Raw genomic sequence first — 16,205 nt, 5'->3', positions numbered from 1 at the left:
TGCCCTTGCTGGATTTTAATCCGGGGGGGGGGGAGGTGTCTCCCGGTGTGCTGTCAATGGGGTACGAGATGGCGCCTCTCGAGTAGCACAAAAACGTGGTTTGGGGTGGGGAGGACAATAAAAGCACTGTGCATTGTCTGGTTTCCTGACCCCCCTCCCCAATTTTTTTCCCAAAATTACAGAGGCAAGCCACACCTGTTGCAAAGAGCAAAATTCTGCAAAAATGAGACATTTTTAATCTGGCCTGGGCTAAGAATGAACGACTCAACCAATCCCAAATCTTTTTTTTTTTTTTTTTTTTTGCTGGTTTTTGGAAAAAGGAAAACGTGGCTTCAATGTATAAACACTGGATTTGTTGCAATTTTGGCTGTTGGTTTGCAAAAGTTAGGTTATTTCTTCTGAGGGGAGAAAACCATTTTCCCTTAGCTCTTATTTGAGTCATGATTTTATCCGGAAGAATAAACTAAGATGCTAGCCCTCAAGAAGAAATTTAAGATTCTAATCCTCAAAAAAAAAGTTTCTAGTCCTCAAGGAGACAACTAAGATTCTAGTCGCGAATCGACTAAGATTCTAGTCCTCATGTTTCCGAATAAAAGGCTGCTTAGAAAGGAAATCTGTCATATAATCGATCCGAGTTTGCAGATATTGGAGAGTGTCCGCCATTTTGAACAAGGCAACCGATAAGTCTTCAACGTGCCCCTGTTCCATTTAGCGACCGTTAGCTGGGGAATTCTGGGAGTTGGAGTCCTTTCAAGGGATTGAAGTTGGGAAACCCTGCTTTTTGGTGATAACGGCTGTATTGCTACCTTGGCAACGCCATCAAAGGGTCTCGTAATTTTGTTCTGTGAAGCTTTTCCAACTTTTAACAGTCGGATTTGGAATTCCCTGATGATGTCGCCCATCCAATGATTAACCCGAGCAAATGTTGCTTAGCTTCCAAGCTCTGATAGCATTGTCCAGTTCAGTGCTGTAAGCAAATAACTTGATTGTAATGCCCTATCACACAATAACAAAACAATAAAGCAGTGAAATACTAAGAGACAGTAGTAAAAATATTAAATGCAGAAAAAAATCACAACTACAGATCGTCAACTTAACAATTGTTCATTTAGCGACTGAAACGGCATTAATAAAAGGGGGTTTATGACCATTTTTCACACTTAATAACTGTTTGCAGAATCCCCCATGGTCAGGTGATCAAAACTGAGATTCTTGGCAACTGGTTCATACATTTAGTCCTCAACCTATGGCCAGAATTGAGTCCAAAATTTCTGTTGCTAAGCGAGACACTTGTTAAGTGATTTTTAGTGCATTTTATCACATTTATTGCCACGTTTGCAGTTGTTGAATTGGTGACACGGTTGTTAAGTGAATCTGGTTTCACACACACACCCCAACTTTGAAGGACACAAAGGGAATCCCATGACCCTGGGACACTGCGACCGTCATAAATATGAATCAGTTGCAAAAGCATTTGAATTTTGATCACGTGTCCATGGGAATGCTGCACTGGTCATAAGTGTGAAAAAGCGGTCATAAGTCACTTTTTCAGTGCCCTTGCAACTACGGTCACCAAATGAACTGTCGTAAATCGAGGACTACCTGTAATTATGATCCTGGCATCACCTCAGGGTTAAGTGATTCCCTTTTGCAACCTTCCAGAAAGCACAATCAAAACCGGGCTCACTTAACAACCATGTACGACTAACAACTGCAGGGATTCGCTTAACAACTGTGGCAAGAAAGGTTGTAAAATGAGGCAAAACTCACTTCGCCAAATTCAGGCGCTTGGCCACCGACTCATATTTATGACGGTCGTAGTGTCCTGGGGGGGGGGTCATGTGATCCCCTTTTGCGACCTTCTGACAAGCAAAGTCAATGGAGAAGCCAGATTCACTTAACAACCATGTTACTCACTTAACAACTGCAGGGATTCACTTAACAAATGTGACCAGAAAAGTCGTAAAATGGGGCAAAACTCACTTAACAACTGTCTCCCTTAGCAACAGAAAGTTTTGGGCTCAATTGTGGTCGTAAGTCCAGGACCACCTATAGGCTCACCTCAAACCTTGGAGATCACAAAACTGTGTTGGTTATCCTCGAGTGTCTTTTCTCCTCCATGAGGGAGAGAAACTTAACGTTTATTTGAGAAGGAGAGTAGTGCGGAAATGTTGATTCAATCAGCTCTTTTCTGGGGAAATCTGCGCAAAGTCACTTAAAGGTGGAATTGTTAAAGCAACACTTTTAAGACAAATGAATGAAATGTGTAATTTCATTAATAATCCAGAAATAATCGAGAAATAATGGGCCAGATCAAGGGAGGTCAATTCGCATCACAAAATGAGATTTGTTGGTTGTTTTGTTCCTTTTCGTGTCTGACCCTTCGACCAGTTTCTGACCTTCGTAATAAATTTCGGAAACATGGAAGTTGAGATCTACCGCCCCCCAAAACAAAACCACTTTTCCACCCCCGTGGTTCTGGGGAGCCCATTAGAGGCAGTCCCTACCATACAACCATTCATTGAGTGACGGTTTAAAGTTACAGTGGGTCTGAAAAAGTGTCTGAGGCCAGGTCCTTGTACTTATGACTGTCACAGCAGCTGCTCAGTTATGCGATCCAAATTTGAGTGCTTGGCAACTAGCATTCTCCTTCCTTCCTTCTCTCTTTTTTCCTTCCTTCCTTCCTTCCCCCTCCCTCCTCTCTCCTTCCTTCCTTCACACTCCCTTTTTTCCTTCCTTCCTTCTCCCTTCCTTCTCTTTTTTCCTTCCTTCCTTCCCCCTCCCTCCTCTCTCCTTCCTTCTCTTTTTTCCTTCCCTCCCTCCCTCTCTCCTTCCTTCCTTCGCTCTCCCTTTTTTCCTTCCTTTCTTCTCCCTCTCCCTCTCCTTCCTTCCTTCTCTTTTTTCTTTCCTTCCCCCTCCCTCCTCCCTCCCTCCTTCCTTCACACTCCCTTATTTCCTTCCTTCTTCCCCCTCCTCTCTCCTTCCTTTTCTCTCTCTTTTTTCCTTCCTTCCCCCTCCTTCTCTTCTTTCCTTCCTTCCCTTTCCCTTTTTTCCTTCCTTCCTTCCCCCTCCCTTCCTTCTCTCTTTTTTCCTTCCTTCCTTCTCTCCCTCTCTTCCTTCCTTCCTTTCTTCCCTCTCCCTTTTTTCCTTCCTTCCCCCTCCCTCTCTCCTTCCTTCTCTTTTTTTCCTTCCTTCCTTCCTTCCTTCCTTCCTTCCCCCTCCCTCCCTCCCTCCTTCCTTCGTCTCCCTCCCTCCCAACTTCCAAACAAAATCAATGAGGGAAACTGAATTCACTTACCAATCACATGATTTGCTTAGCAACTGCACTGATTCGCTTAACAAAGGTTGTAAAACTGGGTGTGACTCCCTTAACAACCACCTGGTTTAGCCATGGAAATACTGGTTCCTATTGTGGTCGTAAATCGAGAACTATCTCCACAGTACCGTAGGATGCATAGAAAAGACTGGATGGCTGAGGAATTCTGGGAATTGAAGTCCATGTGTAAGATAGGACCAGAACTCACCATCTCCTGGTGATTGGCCCACAGTCACTCAGCCATCTTTCATGCCTAAGATGGAACTAGAACTCACCATCTCCTGGTGATTGGCCCACAGTCACTCAGCCATCTTTCATGCCTAAGATGGAACTAGAACTCACCATCTCCTGGTGATTGGCCCACAGTCACTCAGCCATCTTTCATGCCTAAGATGGAACTAGAACTCACCATCTCCTGGTGATTGGCCCACAGTCACCCAGCCAGATTTCATGCCTAAGATGGAACTAGAACTCACCATCTCCTGGTGATTGGCCCACAGTCACCCAGCCAGATTTCATGCCTAAGATGGAACTAGAACTCACCATCTCCTGGTGATTTGCACAAAGTCACCCAGCCAGCATTCATGCCTAAGGTGGAACTAGAACTCACTGTCTCCCGATGATTGGTCCAAGGTCACTTAGCCATCTTTCATGCCTAAGGTAGAACTAGAACTCACCGTCTCCAGGTGATTGGCCCAAAGTCACCCAGCTGGCTTTCATGCCAAGGCGGGACTAGAACTCACTGCCTCCTGGTGATTGGCCCAGAGTCACCCAGCTGGCTTTCATGCCCAAGGTGGGACTAGAATTCCCTGCCTCTTGCTGATTGGCCCCAAATCCCCCATCCATCTTTCATGCCTAAAGCTGGACTAGAACTCACAGTCTCCCACTTTCTAGCCTGATAACTTAAATCACTCGTGACGAGACCAAACTGGTCCCTGCTCAAAATGTTTTGATTTTTATTTTATTTTTTTGTCACTGAAGCGGATAGATTTATAATGGAGAGTGGGCCGTGAATGCCAAAATAATAAAACAACTTCGCTTGTTCGCTTTTTATGGATTCTCTTGGATCCCCTGAATGAAAAATATTGATTTTGTTTCAGAGATTGAGCCGTCCAAGAGAGGGGACTATATTGTGCCTCTCCTGGTTTAGTAAACCTTCTATCCAAGTTCACGGTTGATTAAAAATTTAGGCTGGTCGATCAAAATTATAAATGTAGGCCTCACTGGACGCTCTGCCCCTTTGGACGTGTGTGTGTGGTGTCAATGTTGCCATGGCAATTGAAGGGGGGGGGCTTTCCCAGGGGTGGGTTGATGCCGGTTTTACTACCGGTACCCGCGTGGTCTGTCCCTTCTCCTTCTTTAACTATTTCCTTTCCCATTTTTCTTTCCTCCTCTTTTTCCATTTCCTTCTCCTTTTTCCTTTCTTCCCTCTTAATTTTCTTCCTTCCTCTTTTTCTTTCTTTCCTTTTCTCCTTCCTCTGCCCCGTTTCCCTCTTTCCTTCCTTCCCTCCCTCCCTTTTTCCTTCCTTCCTTCCTCTCCCTTTTTTTTCCTCCCTATCCCCAGCACCCTTCTTTCTTTTTCTCCTTCCTTCCTTCCCACCCTCTTTCCCTCCTCATCTCTCCTTCCTCTTTCCTTCCTTCCCTCTCTCCCTCCCTTTTTTCCTTCCTTCCTTCCTTCCTTCCTCTCCCTTTCTTTTCCTCCCTATCCCTGCACCCTTCCTTCTTTTTCTTCCTTCCTTCCCACCCTGTTTCCCTCCTCATCTCTCCTTCCCCTTTCCTTCCTTCCCTCTTTCCCTCCCTCCCTTTTTTCCTTCCTTCCTTCCTCTCCCTTTCTTTTCCTCCCTATCCCTGCACCCTTCCTTCTTTTTCTCCTTCCTTCCCCCCAGTTTCCCCCCTCATCTTTCCTTCCTCTTTCCTTCCTTCCCTCTCTCCCTCCCTCCCTTTTTTCCTTCTCTCCTTCCTTTTCTTCCTGCCTCCCTCCTCTCTCCCCTTCTCTCCTTCCCTTCCTCCCTCCCACCCTCCCTTTTCACTCCACCCTCTCTCTCCATCCCTCCCTCCCTCTCTTCCCCCAAAAGAAGGGGTTATTTCCCTAAACTGCTTTGGTCACTAATCAGCACTGCAACACATCCATCCTTTTAAAAATTGAATTTATGATGGGGAAATGGAAAAGCATTGCGTGAAACATGGTTACTGCACCAGCAAGCAAACTAAGTTTACCTCTGTGCAAGTCACAACGGCTGCCACACACACACACACACACACCTTGCACACACACCTAGTGTTCCCCACATTCAGCTCTTTCTAGGCAAGGATGAAGACCAGAAAATATTTCTTTATTGTGTTCCAGGCAGTGGTGGGTTTCAAAAAAGGGCTAGTAGTTCAGGATGAACATGGTGAGAAAAATTATGTTTTCTGATGAACGGGGATTTATTTATTAGACCAATTAAGGGTTAAGGATTGTGGCCTCGTACAGCTAGTCCTCGGATTTACCACGGTTCGTTTAGTGACCGGTGGAAGTTACAACGGCACTGAAAAAAGTGACTTATAACCGTTTCCCACATGTACGACCGTTGCCGCCTCCCCGCTTTTCAAATAATTTGATTTGATTGATTTCAAACAAATCCACCCAGACTCTGCCATCCTCCCGCCACTAAGCGAATTAAGAAGAAGACCAGAGAAAGCTGGAAAACCCATCTAGCTCCTTCTTGCACACTTGGGGATTTACTTCTCAGTAAACCTGTGCTGGAACAGGCGGCAAAGGACTCCATTTCCAGAATAGCGGAATGACGGAAGGGACCTTGGAGGTCCTCTAGTCCAACCCCTTGCTGAAGCAGGAGATGCCCTATGCCATTTCAGGGAAATGGCTGTCAAATCTCTTCTTAAAAACCTCCAGTTGATGGAGCACCCACAGCTTCTGGTGGCAAGTTGTTCCAGTGACTAATTGTTATAATTGTCAGGAAATTTCTTCTTAATTCCAGATTGTTTCTCTTCTTGATTAGTTGCCACCCATTGCTTCCTGTCCTGCCTTCAGGGGTGTAGAGAATAGCTTGACTCCCTCTTCTTTGGGGCAGCCCCTGAGATATTAAGACACTGCTATCATGTCTCCCCTGGTCCTTCTTTTCATTAAACTAGACACACCCAGTTCCTGCAACCGTTCTTCATAGGTTTGAGCCTCCAGTCTCCTAATCCTCTTTGTTGCTCTGCTCTGCACTCTTTCTAAAGTCTCCACATCTTTTCTACATAATTTACATCATCATTGGAGGTTTTTAAGAAGAGACTGCACAGTCACTTGTCTGAAATGGTATAGGGTCTCCTGCTTGAGTAGGGTGATGGACTAACAGAATAGCAGAGTGGGAAGGGACCTTGGAGGTCTTCTAGTCCAACCCCCCCGCCTAGGCAGGAAACCCTACACCTTTTCAGACAGATGGCTATCCAACATTTTCTTAAAGACTTCCAATCTTGGGGCATTCACAACTTCTGGAGGGAAGCTGTTCCACTGATTAATTGTTCTAATTGTCAGGAAATTTCTCCTCAGTTCTAAGTTGCTTCTCTCCTTGATTAGTTTCCATCCATTGCTTCTTGTTCTACCTTCAGGTGCTTTGGAGAATAGCTTGACTTCCTCTTCTTTGTGGCAGCCCCTGAGATATTGGAAGACTTCTATCATGTCTCCCCTGGTCCTTCTTTTCATTAAATTAGACATACCCAGTTCCTCCCTGAAGCCTCCTGGGAGCTAAAAACGTGCGAGAGTTTTGCGGCAGAGACCCGAAAATCAGCTGGCCGGTGGGAGGTGCGTGCACATACATGGTGTAGCTGAGCTGGGGCAACCGGTCGTGTGCCTGTAGAGAGGGCTCTGTGTGCCACTTTCGCACCCATGCAGTAGATTCGCCATCACGGTCCTTATTATTTCAGACCAATGTTTGTCCAGTCTCTTCTTAAAAACCTCCAGTGTTGAAGCACCCACAAACCTCTGGTGGCAAGTCATTCCACTGGTTAATTATTTCCTGGATCCAAGACTGATTGGTTATTTCTTCGTGCCACGTTTGGGAACTCTCCCTAAATCTCCTTCTTAGTCCCTTCTTGACTTTTAATTGTGAGATTTGTGCTGGCTGTGTGACATCACAGCAGCCCAGGAGAGTCAAAGGCAGATCAAGGGGTGGGTTTTCTGATCTGACCCACAAAACAGGATAGCTGGTTCGCCCGAGAGAGCGGATCCAGAGGGATCCAGAGGTAGATTTTGGTTGGGAATTCAGCCGGTTCCTCTATTTCCTTGTCACCATGTGGATTCTTTAATCAAAATGTCCGCCGTCTTTTAATCCTCCATCTTGGCCCTTCGTTCCTGAAGTTTGAGTTTCAGCTCCTCGGTCATGGCTGCAAAGAGAAACAACACATCAGCAACACACAGGCAGAGGCAGCTTGCAGAGTAAACAGACAAACAAATAACCCAGGTATGGAAATTAAAGGGAGTCCTCGTTTAACGACTGCTAGTCTTACGACCGTCTGAAGTTAAGACAGCCACAAAATGGGGGTTTTACAACCCTGTAAAGCACAGCTGGTTGTGTTGTGGCCTGCCAGCATCCTGCGGAGCTGGCGGGGGACTCGGACGATGAGGAGGTTGGGGAGGAACGTGGGCCAGTCCTGGGGTCTGGGGAAGGCTCTGATGGATGATCTGCGTCGGACATTTCCCAGCCACCAGAGAGACAGCTGCCTTTGGAGGCTGAGATGAGTGTGGAGGAGGAACAGTTGAGGCCTGTTTCAAATGCGCATATCCACACAGCAGATAGGAGAGGTGAGCAATGGAGGACAATGAGCTGGCTCAGGAAGCAAAACAAACATAGACGCTGACTGGCTCGTCCCTGGCTGGGGAATAAATGGGATGAAAAGGGAGTGGTTTGGTTGTTGCAGACAACTGTTCGTATTTCTGGAAAGTTTTCTCCTTCTGTGTTTCGTGCGACAAAGACTGCCTTTGTTCTGACCGAGGCTCCCCAAAAGCACGAAGCCGACTCCTCGTCCCGATAAAACCTCTTTTATTTAGTTTAAAGTGAATTCCTCTTCAGCAAAGGCCCGGCCAACAATCGCTTGAAAGACCAAGAGATTTCACAACCACAGACCTTTATCAGGCTTGGAGAGCAGCCAGGCCGATATCTTCCAAACGCCACTCTGTAGCAGACAATACTTGGCAAGAGGTCAGGAACAGATCTTCACCCTAAGGAATTGAACTAATTGCCTCCTGCAAACTCCACTCCCCTTTCCTTCCTCTTTATTCCCTATGGGAGGGGCCATTCACCATCCACCTGTGGCCTTACTCCCAAGTGGACCACTGTTCTTTAGCTGTTCCCTTCATCTGGCAACTCTGTGCATGTGCATACTGGGAACAGGCTCCAGCTGTTCTTCTGCCTCATTGATATCTGACTCCGAAGGCAGCTGATAACTGTCAGAAGGCCCTGGCCCCCTCTCTGCCTCTGACACAGAGCCCTCATCAGAGCCTTCCCCAGACTCCAGGACTGGCCCAGGTTCCTCCCAAAACTCCTGGGGAGTTTGCTGCCAGCTGCATTTGTTAAGTGAATCACTGCAATTGTTAAATCAGTTGCACGGTTGTTCAGTGAATCTGGCTTTTCCATTGACTTGGCTTGTCAGAAGGTCGCAAAAGCGGATCCCCCGACCTCGGGACATTGCAACCGTCATAAATACGAGTCAGTTGACAAGCCTCTGAATGTAAATCACGTGACCATGGGGATGCTGCAGCGGTCGTAAGTGTAAAAAAACAGTCGTAAGTCACTTTTTTCAGTGCCGTTATAACTTCAGACGGTCACTAAACGAACTGTCGTAGGTCGAGGACTACCTGCATTCATTGAATGGCAGTATTTATCAGCCTAGCTTGAGAATGACATAAAACAATCCAGACAAAGTTCAATTCTTTATCTGTTCCCTTTAGCTGTTCCCTTCTCCTGGCAGATCTGCGCATGGGCACACTGGGAACAGGCTCCAGCTGTTCTTCTGCCTCACTGATGTCTGACTCCGAAGGCAGCTGATAACTGTCGGATGGCCCTGGCCCCCTCTCTGCCTCCGACACAGAGCCCTCATCAGAGACTTCCCCAGACTCCAGGACTGGCCCAGGTTCCTCCTCAACCTCCTCACTCTCCGAATCTGCGGCCAGATCCGCTGGCATAATGAGCTGATAAGGACTATTGTTCCACTGAACATCTTGTCTGGACTTTTTCTTGGGGAATGTAGTTAATTCCAAAAGTGTAAATAAAGCCGAGGTGGCGCAGTGGTTAAATGCAGCATTGCAGGCTACTTCAGCTGACTGCAGTTCTGCAGTTCGGCTGTTCAAATCTCACCGGCTCAAGGTTGACTCAGCCTTCCATCCTTCCGAGGTGGATGAAATGAGGACCCGGATTGTTGTTGGGGGCAATATGCTGACTCTGTAAACCGCTTAGAGAGGGCTGAAAGCCCTATGAAGCGGTATATAAGTCTAACTGCTATTGCTATTGCTATTCTATCTCTATATATCTATATCTGTATCTGTATCTGTATCTGTATCTGTATCTGTATCTGTATCTGTATCTGTATCTGTATCTGTATCTGTATCTGTATCTGTATCTATCTATCTATCTATCATCCATCCATCCATCCATCCATCCATCCATCCATCCATCCATCCATCCATCCATCTATCTATCTATCTATCTATCTATCTATCTATCTATCTATCACCTCTTTGTCTCTCTCTAACTCTGGTGTTGCAGTGGTTTAAATGCAGTATTGCAGGCTGACTCTACCCACTGCCAGCAGTTTGAGCCTGACCGGCTCAAGGATGACTCAGCTTTCCATCCTTCCGAGGTAGGTAAAATGAGGACCCAGACTGTGGGGGCGATATGCTGACTCTGTAAACCGCTTGGAGAGGGCTGAAAGCCCTATGAATAGCAATAGCAGTAGACTTATATACCGCTTCATAGGCCTTTCAGGCCTCTCTAAGCGGTTTACAGAGAGTCAGCATATTGCCCCCAACAATCTGGGTCCTCATTTTACCCACCTCGGAAGGATGGAAGGCTGAGTCAACCCTGAGCCGGTGAGATTTGAACCGCTGACCTGCTGATCTAGCAGTAGCCTGCAGTGCTGCATTTAACCACTGCGCCACCTTGGCTCTGAAGCGGTATATAAGCGGTATATAAGTCTAACTGCTATTGCTATTTGCTATTTCCTTGGTGGGGAGCCTGTTTCTTGCTTTTGCGAAGGCCGAGTGAGAACAGGTTGCTGTAAATGTCCCACCGCCTCCCCTACAGTCACACGACCACAAATTGAAAGCGTTACCTTACCTTTAGCAAGTTGCACCGTTCCAAAGTCACTACAATTTACTAGTAACAAAAAATGCCTGCAGGTAGTTTCTGACTTACGACCGTTCGTTTAACGACCCTTCAAAGTTATGATACCACCGGGGAAAAAAGTGACTTCTGAGTGTTTTTTTCACACTTACAGCAGTTGTGGCATCCCCCCCCGGTCACATGATCAAAATTCTTGGCAACTGACTCATATTTATGACGGTCTCAGCATCCTGTGGTCCCCCTTTTGCAACCATCTGACCAGCAAGGTCAACGGGGGAGCTGGATTCACTTAACAAGCCCGTTATTCACTTAACAAACGTCTCACTCAACAACAGAAAATTTGGGATTGTGGTCATGGACGTAACTGCAATTAATGACATATGGATGGAATCTTGTAAGTGGCACAATAAACTAACTTACCAGTAGTAATGTTTTTGACTAACAAAGTCTTCTCTTTGGTGGAGGGGATATCACGTCTGGGGGAAGATTTATCTTCGAGTGAGCTGCCTTTAAGAGATTAAGAAAAGCACATGTTGAGACTCTGGAAAGAGTGCAGAGAAGAGCAACAAAGAGGATTAGGGGACTGGAGACTAAAACATATGACGAACAGTTGCAGGAACTGGGTGTGTCTAGTTGAATGAAAAGAAGGACCAGGGGAGACATGATAGCAGTCTTCCAATATCTCAGGGGTTGCCACAAAGAAGAGGGAGTCAAGCTATTCTCCAAAGCACCTGAGGGTAGAACAAGAAGCAATGGATGGAAACTAATCAAGGAGAGAAGCAACCTGGAACGGAGGAGAAATTTCCTTAACAGTGAGGACAATTAACCAGTGGAAGAGAAGTTGCCTCCAGAAGTTGTGAATGCCCCAACACTGGAAGTCTTTAAGAAGATGTTGGATAGCCATCTGTCTGAAATGGTATAGGGTTTCCTGCCTAGGCAGGGGGTTGGACTAGAAGACCTCCAAGGTCGCTTCCAACTCTGCTATTGTATTGTAAGAGCAATAAAGATGATTAGGGGACTGAAGGCTAAAACATATGAAGAACGGTTGCAGGAACTGGGTATGTCTAGTTTAATGAAAAGAAGGACCAGGGGAGACATGATAGCAGTGTTTTAATATCTCAGGGGCTGCCACAAAGAAGAGGCAGTCAAGCTATTCTCCAAAGCACCTGAGGGTAGAACAAGAAGCAATGGGGGGAAACCAGTGGTGGGATGCAAAAGCTTATACTACAGGCTTGGTGGGCGTGACAGGGGAAGGACACTAAAATCTCCATTGCCTCCTCACTCCAGGGGAAGGTTCCTGCAAAATCCCCATTCCCTCCCGATCAGCTGGGACTCGGGAGGCAGAGAATAGATGGGGGAAGGGGCAATCAGAGGTGGTATTTACCTGTTCTCAAAATTTCCTCTACCAGTTCTCCAGAATGGGTCATAACCTGCTGAGTAACCACCTCTGGTGGAAACTGATCAAGGAGAGAAGCAACTTAGAACTAAGGAGAAATTTCCTGACAGTGAGAACAATCAATCAGTGGAATGACAGAAGTTGTAAATGCTCCAAACACTGGAAGTTTTAAAGAAGGGATTGGATCACCGTTTGTCTGAAGTGGTGTAGGTTGTCCTGCTTGAGCAGCGGGTTGGACTAGAAGACCTCCAAGGTCCCTTCCAGCTCTATTCTATCCTATCCTATAACTTTGAATGGCCCCTTTGTAAGTCAAGGATTGACTGTATCTCCAAATTCCAACTGCATATAAGAAATCAGGAAAAGAGATTTATACCTCCTTCAACCATAGAAGAGATCCTGCCCGCTGGCCCATTACCTACCTTAGCACATGCTCCTATTGAAGTTGGCAGAATCATGAGGACTAGAACCCCTAATTTTATTTTTATTTTTTTGTTTTTATATTTTAGAAAAAGAGATCAGGATTCACAGGTCAAGGCCCTTCGGATACAATCCTGTGACCTGAACACACCTGGAGAGACCAAACTAGCTTGTTGCTTTTGTGGCTGGGTGGCAATAATTGTCTCGACACAAGGACACGTCTCACAAATCATACCTGGCTTAGGTGGCTTCTTCGGTGGCTTGGGAGGTACACGAACAGGTGGGGGCGGCCCCTTCCACCACGCTTCCTGGTCCCCGGGTTGATCCCACGCCGCACCTGTCCCGGGTGGAAAGGTGGGAGAAAACGTACTTCAATTCTCCTGGCAGAAAATTTCATTTCAAAAAAACCCGACAGTGCAATTAATCCTTGACTTACAACAGTTTATTTAGCGACTGTTTGACGTTGCAATGGCACTTTAAAAAACCCTGACACGACTGTTTTTTTCCACACTTGCAGCATCCCCAAAGTCATGTGATCAAAACGGGCAACTGGCTCGTATTTATGACAGTCAGGGGTCACGTGATGATCCCCTTTTGCGACAAGCAAAGTCCAGGGGGAAAGCAGAATCGCTCAACAATCGGGTTACTCACTTAACCATTGCAGAAATTCACTGAACTGTGGCGAGAAAGATCATCAAATGGGGCAAGACTCACTTAGCAACTGTCTCGCTAATCAACAGAAGTGTTGGGCTCAAAATTGGGGTCGTAAGTCGAGCCCAACCTTTACGGCCAGATTTCCGGCCGTTCCTCCAGAGTGCAGGAGGATTGCCTTTCAATCCGCTGGGGGAGCAAACCTCAAATCCAGCCTCCCTTCTGCTTGCAACCTTCCTGCCGTCTTCCCCAATGACTTTCTGGGGAAGCCAGCAGGAAAAAAAAAGTCTCAGATTTCCGGCCGTTCCTCCAGAGTGCAGGAGGATTGCCCTTCAATCCACTGGGGGAACAAACCTCAAATCCAGCCTCCCTTCTGCTTGCAACCTTCCTGCTGTCTCCCCCAATGACTTTCTGGGGAAGCCAGTGGGAAAAAAAAACTCTCAAAGGATAATCACGTAACCACAAAGCACTTGGCAACTGGTTGTAAATGCAAACAGGTTGCCAAGTAGCCGAAATGCAGTCATGTGACTTGAGGGATTTTTTTATTACAGCCATAAGTGTTTTACGGGCCATGGGGCACCCTGTCCCAGTTGCGAATGGTCATTAAATGGCAGTCATAAGTAGGGAGCTAACTGCAATCCCAAATCAGACTCATTTTATGACAGCCAAAAGTGCTTTACGGGCCGTAAAAATTGCAAGTGGTCATTAAATGATGGCCGTAAGTCGAGGACTACTTGCAATCCCGAATCAGACTTCATTTTATGACAGCCAGAAATGTTTTATGGCCCATATAAAGCCCCTGTTGCAATTCCGAGGAGTCATTAAATTATAGTCGTAAGTCAAGGACTATTTGCAATCCCAAATCAGATCCCGTTTTATGACAGCCTGAAGTGTTTTACGGCCCATAAAGCCCCCCACTGCAGTTGCGAACGTCGCTAAACATTCCGTCGTAATTCCAGGACTCCTTGGAATCCAAAATCAGACCCCTGATTTGCCCCGTATGGACAGGAAACAGCCTTTGAAGTACCAACAAACTCTATTTCTGTATTTATATTTCATATTTCCTAACTGTGTCCCTCTCCTTCAAGAGAGGGGCTCTGGGTGGTGTCCGATGAGGGGTGGGATTCAAAACTTTAGCAACCAGTTCTCTGCCTGGTTGCTGGGTGGGTGTGGCCATAATGGGCGTGGCCTACTCGGCCTCCGGCATCACGGCGGGTTGGGAAGGCGTTTTTGCCCTCCCCAGGCTCCAGAGGCTTTCCTTTCAGCATACGTGAGGGAGAAAAATGTCCTCCCCTGGGCTCCGGAGGCCCTCCGGAGGCCTGAAACGGGCTCCTTTCCTGACTTCCAGAACTTCCGGGAAACCTCCCGGAGACTCCGTGTGGGCCCTGCACTTACCTGGCATCCAAAATGGGCTGCGTGGAGCAGTGGTGGGTTCCACACCCGTCGCAACTGGTATGCTGTGCACAGGGCCGGGTGCGCATGTCACTGCCCTGTGACACCCAGCTGCTCAGCGGAGGTCGTAGGGGCACTGCATGCTGTGCGCGCATGCGCAGTTGGCCAGTCGCGTTATAAACAGCTTTGGAACGCGGGCAGGCAGGCGGGCCCAATGAGCCACCGTACCTGTGTGGTGGCCGCTGCTCCCAGTTACTATCAGTACAGCCGTACCGAGCCATACCGCCCGGAACCCACCACTGTTGTGGAGACTCCTGGGAGGGGGAGGGGAGGGGTGGGCGTGGCCAGCTAGTCCTTGCAACTACCCTTTGAGCAAACCATCTGTAAAATCAGCATCCAGTTCTCCCAAACTGTTCCGAACCAGCTGAATCCCACCTCTGGGTCCAAGACAATCAATAAAATTAACGCTAAAAATCAGAATAATTTAAAATGAAACGGATTTAAAAAAAAAAATTTTAGAAATAAAATTTCCAACCAGTGTAAAATTCCAAATTTCACAGTGTTGTCTTCCATTTGACCTTTTTCTACACCCCTTGCAAACACCTGTGTTCTAAAATTGCATGCTCTTCCTGGCAGTGCTGTCGTTCTGCTGGGGCAGGGGTCGGCAAATGTAAACACTCAAAGAGCCATTTGGACCCGTTTCCCACCGAAAAGAAAACACCAGGAGCAGTGATGGGATTTAGCCAGTTCGCACCTATTTGGGAGAACCGGGTTGGTAACTTTCCAGGCAGTTTGGAGAACCGATTGTTGGAAGAAATCTCATTTTGGTTTTTCCCACTTTACAAGGGCTAATCCTGTAAGGAAGCCAGGAAGGAAACATTCTGGCGTTGTTTCTAACCTAATCTTTAGTGCCCTGCTTACAGAAACTGCCTCTCCAGTTAACCCTCATTACATTGTAAGAGCTAAGGCGAAGCACCCGTCGACGGGAGTGATGTTGAGTTGGCCACACCCACCCAGTCACATGACCACCGAGCCCCACCTACCCAGCTGGCCATTAGGGCAGAGAACCGGTTGTTAAATTATTTGAATCCCACCACTGACCGGGAGCCACAAGGTCCTAACCGGAAGCCCCCTGTTCAATGCTGGAGCTGACCGGAAGTTCAGTTCCCCCATCACAGAATCTCCTCCTAGAGCGGCATACTTTCTCCTCTGCCTGTCATAACCGAAAGCCCTATCAATTGTGGAGACAACTGGAACGCCCCCCCCTCTTGCCATAGAGTCTTCTCCTGGCGCACTGTGCTTCTCTCCCCCCGCCCCAACGGAAGCTCCTCTCAAAATTGTGGCGCTGGCCGGTGACGGAGCCGCAGCAGAGGGAGGAAAGAGCCACATGCGGCTCCAGAGCCGCAGTTTGCTGACCCCTGCGCTGGGGATTGTAATGTAACCTCACGTGATCCGCCACTCTCAACTCACCTTCGTTCACGTACGTCGTCTGCGGAGGATCTTCCTCCTCGTAGATATGCACGGGTTGGGGGGGTGATGCCCGGCACGGAGGCGGGATGGGCACGATCGGTGGCAGAGGAGGAGGCGGGGATGGCACGAATTCAGCGATTCGAGCGCTCTTTTGTTTCACAAGTTTGCCTGCAGGCCAACGGACAGACGTACAGGTGATCTTGACTCGTTTAGTGACCGTTCGAAGTGACAACGGCATTGA

Source organism: Thamnophis elegans, unplaced genomic scaffold, assembly GCF_009769535.1.
Source record: "Thamnophis elegans isolate rThaEle1 unplaced genomic scaffold, rThaEle1.pri scaffold_117_arrow_ctg1, whole genome shotgun sequence".
Classification (NCBI taxonomy): domain Eukaryota; kingdom Metazoa; phylum Chordata; class Lepidosauria; order Squamata; family Colubridae; genus Thamnophis; species Thamnophis elegans.
The sequence above is the reverse complement of the archived record's forward strand: the minus strand, read 5'-3'. Positions refer to the sequence as shown.